This window comes from Prunus dulcis, chromosome 2 (assembly GCF_902201215.1).
Source record: "Prunus dulcis chromosome 2, ALMONDv2, whole genome shotgun sequence".
Lineage (NCBI taxonomy): Eukaryota > Viridiplantae > Streptophyta > Magnoliopsida > Rosales > Rosaceae > Prunus > Prunus dulcis.
In genome coordinates, this window is record NC_047651.1 from 6,007,341 (window position 1) to 6,017,043 (window position 9,703).

Below are 9,703 nucleotides of genomic sequence, written 5' to 3' on the forward strand. Positions count from 1 at the left end.
GAATGAGCATAAGCCCACTAATATAATCGCTTCCCAGTTAAGCAAATAACAACTGTTAACTAACAAAACAAATTGCCAGTTAACTAACCAATTGCCTAACAAAACCTTGCCAGCTCAGCTAACATACAAAAAGACCATATTAACCCTGAGAATCCTATCACTGATTAATCACAGAGCTACAGATCTCATCTCCGAACTGAATGTTAAACATTATTGGTTTTCTGTAGCGGATGGGACTAGGCACCAGCACCTGTAAATGATATCAACACATGAATCCACTGAGTCAAAGAGTCGTTGTAAAGATAACATAATCTGAAGATATGCGTTTAAGTACAGTAAAAGGATTTATTGGTTGTTGCAAAGTTAGGCGTCCTTAGAAAATATCTAACGGAGGTAAATTTGGACCACGTCCTTGCACAGCATGGAGAAGAAAGGTGAGGCCCATTGAGTTTACAAACACTGAAAAAGACAAACCAGTCTTAATATTAATTTATTGAGCAAAAGTCCCAAGCGTGCACGTCAGAAACCAAAGGAAGCTGAAAACTGGAAATTCCTCTCCCCCTCTTAAACTTCATCACCTTCACAACTGCAACCAACAACTAGTCTTTGATCTGAGTATCGCTCCTATGGCCAACCAACAAGGACATTCTTCTTCTTCTTCTTCTTCTTCTGTAACTCAAGATCCATGGACATATGATGTGTTTGTGAGTTTTAGAGGTAAGGATACACGCACCAATTTTACAGATCATTTGTACAAGGCCTTGTCCGATAAGGGGATCTACACCTTCATTGATCGTGAGCTTAAAGTAGGAGAAAAAATCTCACCGGCCCTTCTCGAAGCAATTGAAGAGTCACGGATTTGTCTCATTGTATTCTCTGAAAACTATGCATCCTCAAGGTGGTGCTTGGACGAACTCGTTGAGATCCTTCGATGCAAAAGCTCAACGAATCAAATAGTTTGGCCCATTTTTTACAAAGTGGATCCTTCGCATGTACGGAACCAAACAAATAGTTTTGGTGACGGATTTGCTGACATGAACTGCAGATTTAAGGATAATACGGAGAAGGTGCTAAGGTGGAGGAGCGCTCTTAGAGAAGCAGCAAGTTTGAAAGGATATACTTGCAAGGCGGGAGAGTATATTTCTACCCTCTATAGTGCACATATGTATGGTTAATTTAGTGGCTTGATTCTATATTTCAGGGTCATCTATCTTTTTCAAGTTTAATTTTTTCTCTACTTTTTCCTTTGGTTATATTTAATTGTTACGCATTAAAAAAAGTACTGTTTTGATAAAAATAGAAAACTGTAGGCAGAAGATTTTTTTCAATAGCTGTAGGGGAGAAGATTCAAAACCCATATATTAGTCTCTCCAAAAGCCGTACTAGTCAAATATTGTTTGTTGTTAAAGAACTATAGGCAAGTCGAGTGGGGTTACCACAGTGGTTGTCCTCCCCCTTTCCTCATGCTTGGCACCCAGGATCGAACCCAGGAGTCTTTCCTACCAATGTAACCAAAACAAAAAACAAAAAACTATTGGGCTCCATTTGGATGGAAGGATTCCAAATTCATGGATTCAGATGAAATTATAAGGTAAACTTGTTTGTTTAGACTAGTAAAATTATAAGATTTGGACAAGAGAGAAATGAAGAAGATAAATGGATTTCAAATGATCCCTTACATGTAGTCAATTTCAAAACTATATTTTAAAGGCACAACATCTAGTTATTCCAAATACCTTCATTCTAATGTCGTTTTTGCAGCAAATTTAGCCTTATTCTCAAATCAAAATTCCTTATTTTAAATCCCTCCATCCAAACGGAACATTACTTTAGCAGACTATCCAACCAAACTCAGTGGAGTAGGGCAGTCGGCTAAATAGACTACCTTGTGTTCTTTGCGTGCTTGCATGTTTACATTTTATTCCTTAAATGTGTCAAATTTTTTAAATGGTAGGTCAGAAGCTACATTTATCAACCACATCGTTGAAGACATTGTAGTCCTAGTGCTAAACCGCACATATTTGAATGTGGCTAAGTACCCAGTTGGAATTCACTCTTGTGTAAGAGCTGTGGAAATGCTTTTATGTGCTAGTGGGAATGGTCGCCGCATATAGTTGGGATATGGGGGACATCTGGAATAGGTAAGACAACAATTGCGAAAGCTGTTTATAATGCAATTGCTCATAAGTTCGAAGGATGTTGTTTCTTGGCAGATGTTAGAGAAAATTCAATGCCACATGGAGGCTTAATCCAACTACAGGAGACTCTTCTTCAAGAGATTCTAGGTGGCAAAAAGTTGAAAATTGTTAGTGCTGATAAAGGTATCTCTATTATACAAAAATTGCTAAGGCATAAAAGGATTCTCTTAATTCTTGATGATGTGAATCAATTGGAGCAATTAGACAACTTGGCTGGAGTTGGTTGGTTCGGTGAGGGTAGCAGAGTCATCATAACTACACAAGATAGCGGATTGCTAAAATGTTATGGAATTGAGTTGATATATGAGGTCCAGAAGTTATATGACAACCAAGCTCTTGAGCTTTTCAGTTTGAATGCCTTTGGAAGAAATGAACCTCCAAATAATTATTTGGAACTCGCAAAACGAGCAATAGCCTATGCTCAAGGCCTTCCACTAGCTTTAACACTTTTAGGTTCCCATCTTCGTAATAAAGGTATACATCGTTGGCAAGCCATATTAGATGGTTATGAAGGAGAACCTTATACAGGTATACAGAAAATACTTCGAAAAAGTTATGATGCATTAGATAATTCAGTGCAACAAGTTTTTCTAGACATGGCGTGTTTCTTCAAGGGTGAAGATAAGGACTATGTGATGCAAATACTAAGTTCTAAGCACAAGGCTTCCCAAGATTGTATTGAAGTCCTGGTTGAGAAGGCAATGATAACTATTCAATATAATAGGATTTTGATGCATGACTTGCTAGAAAAATTGGGCAAGGATATAGTTCACGAAGAGTGCCCCATTGAGCCTGGCAAGCATAGTAGATTGTGGTTTCATGATGATGTTTACCATGTTCTAATAGAAAATAGCGTAAGTATTATATGTCCTTATATTCAATCTGAAATAGTACCTTGTAACCAATAATTTTCTTAACAAAATGGACTTGCATTTTGCTTTGAACAACAACTTGGTTTCTTAATATTATTATCTTTTCGTCTCAGGGAACAAGAAAAATTAAAGGCATCATGGTGAAGTTTCCCAAGCCAGATGAGATACCCCTTGAATGCAAAAAGCTTCTTCGGGATGGTAAATCTTGAAATTTTCATAAACTGTAATGCAGTTCTATCCGGATATGTTGAATATCTACCCAACGAGTTGAGGTTCATTGATTGGGGTAGATGCCAGTTACAATTATTGCCATCCAATTTTCATGCAAGGCATCTTGTTGTGTTCAATATGCCCTGCAGTGATATCAGACAATTGGAGGGATTTAAGGTACGCACTTCAAATTATTTTCATCTATTATTATCCAAAATATATTTCTTTGAGCCTAGTGTCATCATGTGTTCAAAACTCCTTACATTTGGCGTGTGGTTGATCATTTCCTATTTTGTGTATTTTTCTCACAGAAATTCCCAAAGTTGACATCTATAAATTTAAGTGGTTGTCAATTCTTAGAAAAAATCGTTGACTTATCTGGAATCCCAAATTTGAAGTACTTGAATCTAAGTGAGTGTAAACGTTTGGTTGAGGTCGATGGTTCTGTTGGATTCCTTGATAAACTTGTTGAATTGGATCTCAGAGAATGCTTTCAGCTTACAAGGTTTGGAACAAGACTTAGATTGAAATCCTTAGAAAGACTTTATCTATGTGATTGTAAAAGGCTTGAGAGTTTCCCAGAAATAGATGACAAGATGGAATCGCTAATCATTTTGGATATGGAAGGAAGTGGCATAAGAGAATTGCCTTCATCGATTGCATATCTTACTGGTCTTGAAGTATTAAAAGCTGATTATTGTGAGAACCTTTCAAATGCGTCATTACATCGTATATATGGATTGCAACGTCTCGGTGAGCTTAGTGTCAAAGGGTGTCGAAAACTCCTTACTTTTGGCAATGAGGTTAACTTTGAAGGTTCATCCAGCTACACTGAATTACAGCTGCTTTCAAATAGCTCAAATTTTTCGGATGACAACTCTCTCTCATTAGCGCTTCCCAGGCTACGTTTCTTTTTTCTCGGAGGATGCAATTTATCAGAAAGTGATTTCCTCCCGCCTCTCAATTGCTGGTCCACATTAGAAGAACTTGATCTTTCCGGAAACAATTTTGTCAGTCTTCCGGAATGCATTAGCAAATTTGTCAACTTGCTCAGCCTTAGATTGTGTGGTTGCAAGAGGCTTCGGGAAATTCCAGAAGTGCTTCCACCAAAATTAAATTCAGTAACCCTGAATAGTTGCACGTCACTGGAAACATTTCCAAAACTGTCACCAGGGCTTCAGCATTTGTATTTGACTAATTGCTTTAAACTATGTGGCTGTGACATCACAGAAAACATTTTGTTGAATCAGGTCTCTCTCTCTCTCTCTCTCTCTCTCTCTCTCTCTCTCTCTCTCTCTCTCTCTCTCTCTCTCTATATATATATATATATACACACACACGTTTTAAGTCAATGGTTGTTGTAATTATTCTAGGTGTCTTCTCAGAGTTCGACAATCGAAATTATAGTTCCAGGAACTGAAGTTCCAAAGTGGTTTAGCTGTTGTAAAGAGGCAACAGTATTTGAAGATCCTTTTTCAGATAATAAAGGGGAATACGCTGCTGAATGTGAAGTTTGTTTTGAAATTCCTCCAAATTTAGAATGGGAGACGTCAAGATTGGCTCTATGTGCTGTTTTCGATCTCATGACTTATCATGGTTGTCAGTTTTGCGCCAAGACTCACATAAATGGAAAACTGGTCAACGAGATATGGATTTGGGCTGAGTATGGCATTAAGTTAGAGGAAACTCATGTGTGGCTCAACTGTAGTCCATTATTGGATCCGAACAAGAACATGGTGGAAGGACCCATGCGGTTGCAACAGGGTAATATGTGTCAAGTTTTATTTTACTACCACGGTGCAGGGCCGATGACAAGGTGTGGCGTCCACCTATTAGGCCACCAGGTTGGTGATGTCAGTGAGACTGGGATCATGGTAGTTGACGATCATATCCATTGTCACTACCAAGATGAATTAGTTTCCTTGTCTTTAACATCAACGAGTGGAGTTGGGAAGAGGCCTCGTGGATCAGATACCATCGCAGTTGATAATCATGGTCCTAACGTTGTCGTCATGGATCATGATCATGAAGAGCAATACCTTACCTTGTTTTCAGAACCAGCAGATCATCCAAAGCGGAGGCATATTGATATTGATGAGGAGCAAAGTATGTAAATCCATTAAATGTTGAATGATATCTTTGCATTTTAATATATGGTCGTATATGTTTGCTGATGTGAAAGACGACTGCATTTTGATCTTGTTGCAGATCTCACCTACTGATGTGAATGGAGCTTGTTCAATCAAGGGAATTGATGACGTTGCGGAAGAAATGTACTTGATAGAGGTTTATTTTGGGCAAGCAATAACAGATTGTGGCTTGATCCCTTTAAGCACCAGAGAAGATGAACAAAGTCCCTAGTTCCCCTGCCCTACTTTATATGGAAAATCATGTCATCATAAATCAAACCGGCCTGCAAATAATGAAGCTAGAAGGAGACATAATGCACCTGGCGAGGTTTACAGTTGGAACTTATTACGCTTGGTCATTGCCATAGACCTACAAAATACAAGCAATCTACTGGTTCTTGCATTTTAGGTAAAAAGAAATCTATTGGATCTGATCTTTTTAATCAGCTTGCTTCCTTTATTTTGAGATGCAATATTTAAATGGGTACCTATACCTAAATTTTCTGAAGTATAATATATTGCATATGAGAACATGAAATCTTGATGGGCTATAGTATATCGTGCATATTATTGTTTTCGAACACCTCTCTACTTTTTTTTTTTTTTTTTTTGGGTCAAGAGAAGTCCTTTCTAGTTTGGGAAGGAATTTTGGTTCTTTGAACGGCACCATCGTATCATGCATGCTTTGCGTTGCTAACATAGTGATTCAGATTTTCGCATATACAATATCTCTTATGTTATGTGGTAGGCCTTTATTAATACTGATGCTATATAAGGTAAGGTAGGGGTGGATGCGGTAACTGTAATATTTCATGTAAGCTACAAACTTATCGAGAAATTGCTGTATTGCATTATTTGACACCGCAAACCGGCCGAAGAGTTGCGGTTAATCGTATTGAGAATCAGCAAATCTCTTTAGTCACGTTGATAGGATTTTTTTGTACCTACACAATAAGGTTAAAATTACTGAAAATACTTGCAAGAATACAAGGTAATTGTAGTATAAATGCTCATGCAAGGTTGTTGTCCCCAAAGATTGTTTGACTAATTTGTAATTAAACTAACTCTTAATTAATAATTAAAATATATTTTATCAAAGATTTGAAATTTATGACTAAATTAACAATAAAAGAAATCTGAAAGTTGAGAAATAATAACAGCAAAGAAGAAAAACGTTTTTTAAAATAACAATTTAGAGAAAACTAGAGTTCAGCCATCACCGTCACAATCCTATGCAATTCTATCAATTACTTATGAATTTCGACATATATGCTTTGAAGATTAGGTTTTCCTAATGCATATTTTCCTTGTGATGTTCAAGCGAAAATATATATCTAACATGCAATCCGTGTGTGATGTTCAAATCAAATATAAACATGCAAAATGTAACACCCCGACTCCAAATTAAATCCCTTATTTAAATTATTTAAGGAAAATTACAAATTTACCCTTGAGAGAGGGGTATTTTGGTTATTTTCTTACCCAGAGAGAGTTTGGGGCAGTAACTAGTATTTTTGGATAGGTCGTACTGAGATGATTTCGTAGACACGTGGTGGGCTCGAATCGGAGTTGTAACGAGAGAGATATGGTCAAAAGAAACCCAGTGGCACAATTGTAATTATTTCAAAATGGGATTTTAATAAAAAATCAGATCTCTCTCTCTCTCTCTCTCTCTCTCTCTCTCTCTCGCGCGCGCGACAGCAGCCGGCCATGTTTTGGCCTATCGTGCTCTCCTCCGGCCACCGATGACGACGGGGCTGGTACCAAAATGATCGGGCCGTCATCCTCTTCCAACCCCAGCCGGCTCCCACCTCAAGCCGTCGCGGTTTTGCCAGAAAATGGAGAAGAAGAGGCGGGTGTTGTCCGAACTTCTCTGCTGTCGATCTCCCTCCTCCGGCCACTGATTTCGACGAGTGAGGTATGGTTTCTTACCTACTTTTCATGCTCTAGCTGCCTGTTGGATAGGATTTGATCGATTCTTAGCGTAGGTAATTCGATTTACGAATTGAAATTCAGCCGATTTTGGAATCTCGATTCCGACCACTTTTGGTCAGTTTTTGGGGTAGGTCCAAGAACAAAAGTGGCTCCAAATAGGGTGTTATAACTAGGTAGGAGTTTGGAGCTGTGGTTTTTAGATTTTCCGACGATTCGTAATCGCTTTGGACACCCAGCGCTGCCGACGCATGTGGCAGCTAGTGGGCGAGGGTAGTGAAGTTGCACTGTGTCTCGATGAGATCCTTAGGTTGTCACGAGTACGTAGGATTTAGCGGATCTCAATTCGGACGTCGTTTGACTATCAAACGGATATCACCTATTGCGCGTTATCCGAGTTCGATAGGTTAGGACCGTTGGATGGTCTTAAATTTAATATATGTTAATCTAGGTATTTCTAGGATCGTGTAGGAATTCACAGATAGTGAATCGGGGCCCCGGATGTTCAGATTTAATAATTTAAAGTTTATGTTTTATATTACCAGTCAGATCGTGCGATCATGAGCGATCTGACTGTCCGATCTGAACCAAACTTGCAGGACGAGTGTCCTATACCTTGTAGAACCCATAAGAACTTTCGAATCGAAATTTGGAGGTCATGGGCCCCGTGGGCCCATTTGACCAGGGTTAGGGTAGTTTGACCCTTGGTTAACCATGAGTCTCCCGGAGTAATCTCACATTCCCAGGGGGATTATCGGGTGCTAAGCTATTGTTGAGGTTTACAAAATATTAGGAGTAAATTATATATTTATATACGTTTGTAAAGGTATAAAAGGAGTCTAGAATGTCAGTTTGAAGTGCTATACGCATTACCATAGGTACCTTCCCGGATTTTGATTACACTACAGGTACCACCCTGTGATGTGCAGGTCTTGAATGGCGTAGGTTATCCGGCGTTGAGACAGACCCCATTCGTGGCGTTGGTTGTACCGGCGTATGGGAAAATATTGTGATAATATGTTGAGGTCGCGCATGGCGTAGGTTATCCAGCATGTCGACAGACCCCATACGTGGCGTTGGTTGTACCGGCGTATGGAGAGATATGTGATATGATGTGCAGGTCTTGCGTGGCATAAGTTATCCAGCGTTGAGACAGGCCTCATACATGGCGTTGGTTGTACCGGCGTATAGGGAGATATTGTGATAGTATGGTATGGTCGCACTTGGCGTAGGTTATCCGGTGTATTGACAAGCCCCATACGTGGCATTAGTAGTACCGGCGTACAGGGAGATTATGTGAAATACGGAGAAATAAAATAAGGTATTGCCTATATGTGGAATTAGGTTTTATGGAAGAACTACATGTGGCTTGATCCCTCAGTGAGGGTACGCAGGCAGCCTAAAGTTATTAGGTGCAGCCGCAGACATAGATGTGATTGTGTTAGGAGGTTAAAACCTCGTATGTTGAAATTGAGAAACTTAGATGTTGTATGTTGAAATTTAGTAGTCGTAATTTATATTTGAATTTATCGTTTGCCTTGTTTAAGGCATGAATTGATTTGCTAGCATGCTTGGTAGTTGAGAATTATATGAAGGCCGAAGGTCATTTATGTGAATTGCATGAAATTATATTGTGCATTTTGTGGTTATTAAACGTGTTTTTATGCAGGTTGAAATTTTGGGAACTGTCCAATTTACAGGGGAGACTCTGCCGAAATTTTGGCAGGAAATCTCGTACCCTTATCCCATTTTGGGAAAAAAGGTATAACTTTAGTAAGTGGGCCCGACATCGGGGTGATGTTGGGAATTCCAAAGGATTCACCTCGGGTTTTGGGAAATTCGGGGCGGGTCCTTTCACAAGACTCATTAAGCTTTGTGAAAACCCTTTGAAAAACTATGCAACCCTCGTGATGTTTGCCTTAAGTGAACGTACAACTACTCATCACAAGAAGCCCTCCTCAATTTCAGGGTGATGTTCCAACAGAAATGGCATCAAATTACTTGTCTAAATTTCGTAATGGTGATCAGTCATTAAAATTAATATATAGTTTTAATCGCAGTGATTAATAATTCAAAGCAACATGCTTCCATTCATAAGCAAATTAATAAAATTACAAATTCAAGCTAAGGCTTCTGGCTTCACCCTAGCAATTCGAATAGTTACGCATACTCATAACTAAAATCAAAGAAATATCATTAGAATGAATAAGAATGAAAACACCTTGGTAGAAAATCTTCAAGAGCCCTCGCAATTACTCACTATCTCCAAAATTGCATAAAAGAAAAAACATCTTAAAACTAGGGCTGACTAAAACGTTAAATATTGCCCTAAAATTTAGCCGCCCAATCTCTAAAAACCAAG

General features: G+C 38.8%; 1 pseudogene across 1 annotated transcript; it reads left to right on the forward strand.

Moving 5' to 3' along the window:
- The first annotated feature begins 391 nt into the window (after positions 1-391).
- Positions 392-5,986, forward strand: LOC117618010 (annotated as a pseudogene). Its single transcript, XR_004584465.1, has 5 exons — positions 392-1,165; positions 1,955-3,052; positions 3,184-3,457; positions 3,592-5,386; positions 5,489-5,986. The product of XR_004584465.1 is annotated as a TMV resistance protein N-like (transcript).
- Positions 5,987-9,703: the final 3,717 nt, after the last annotated feature.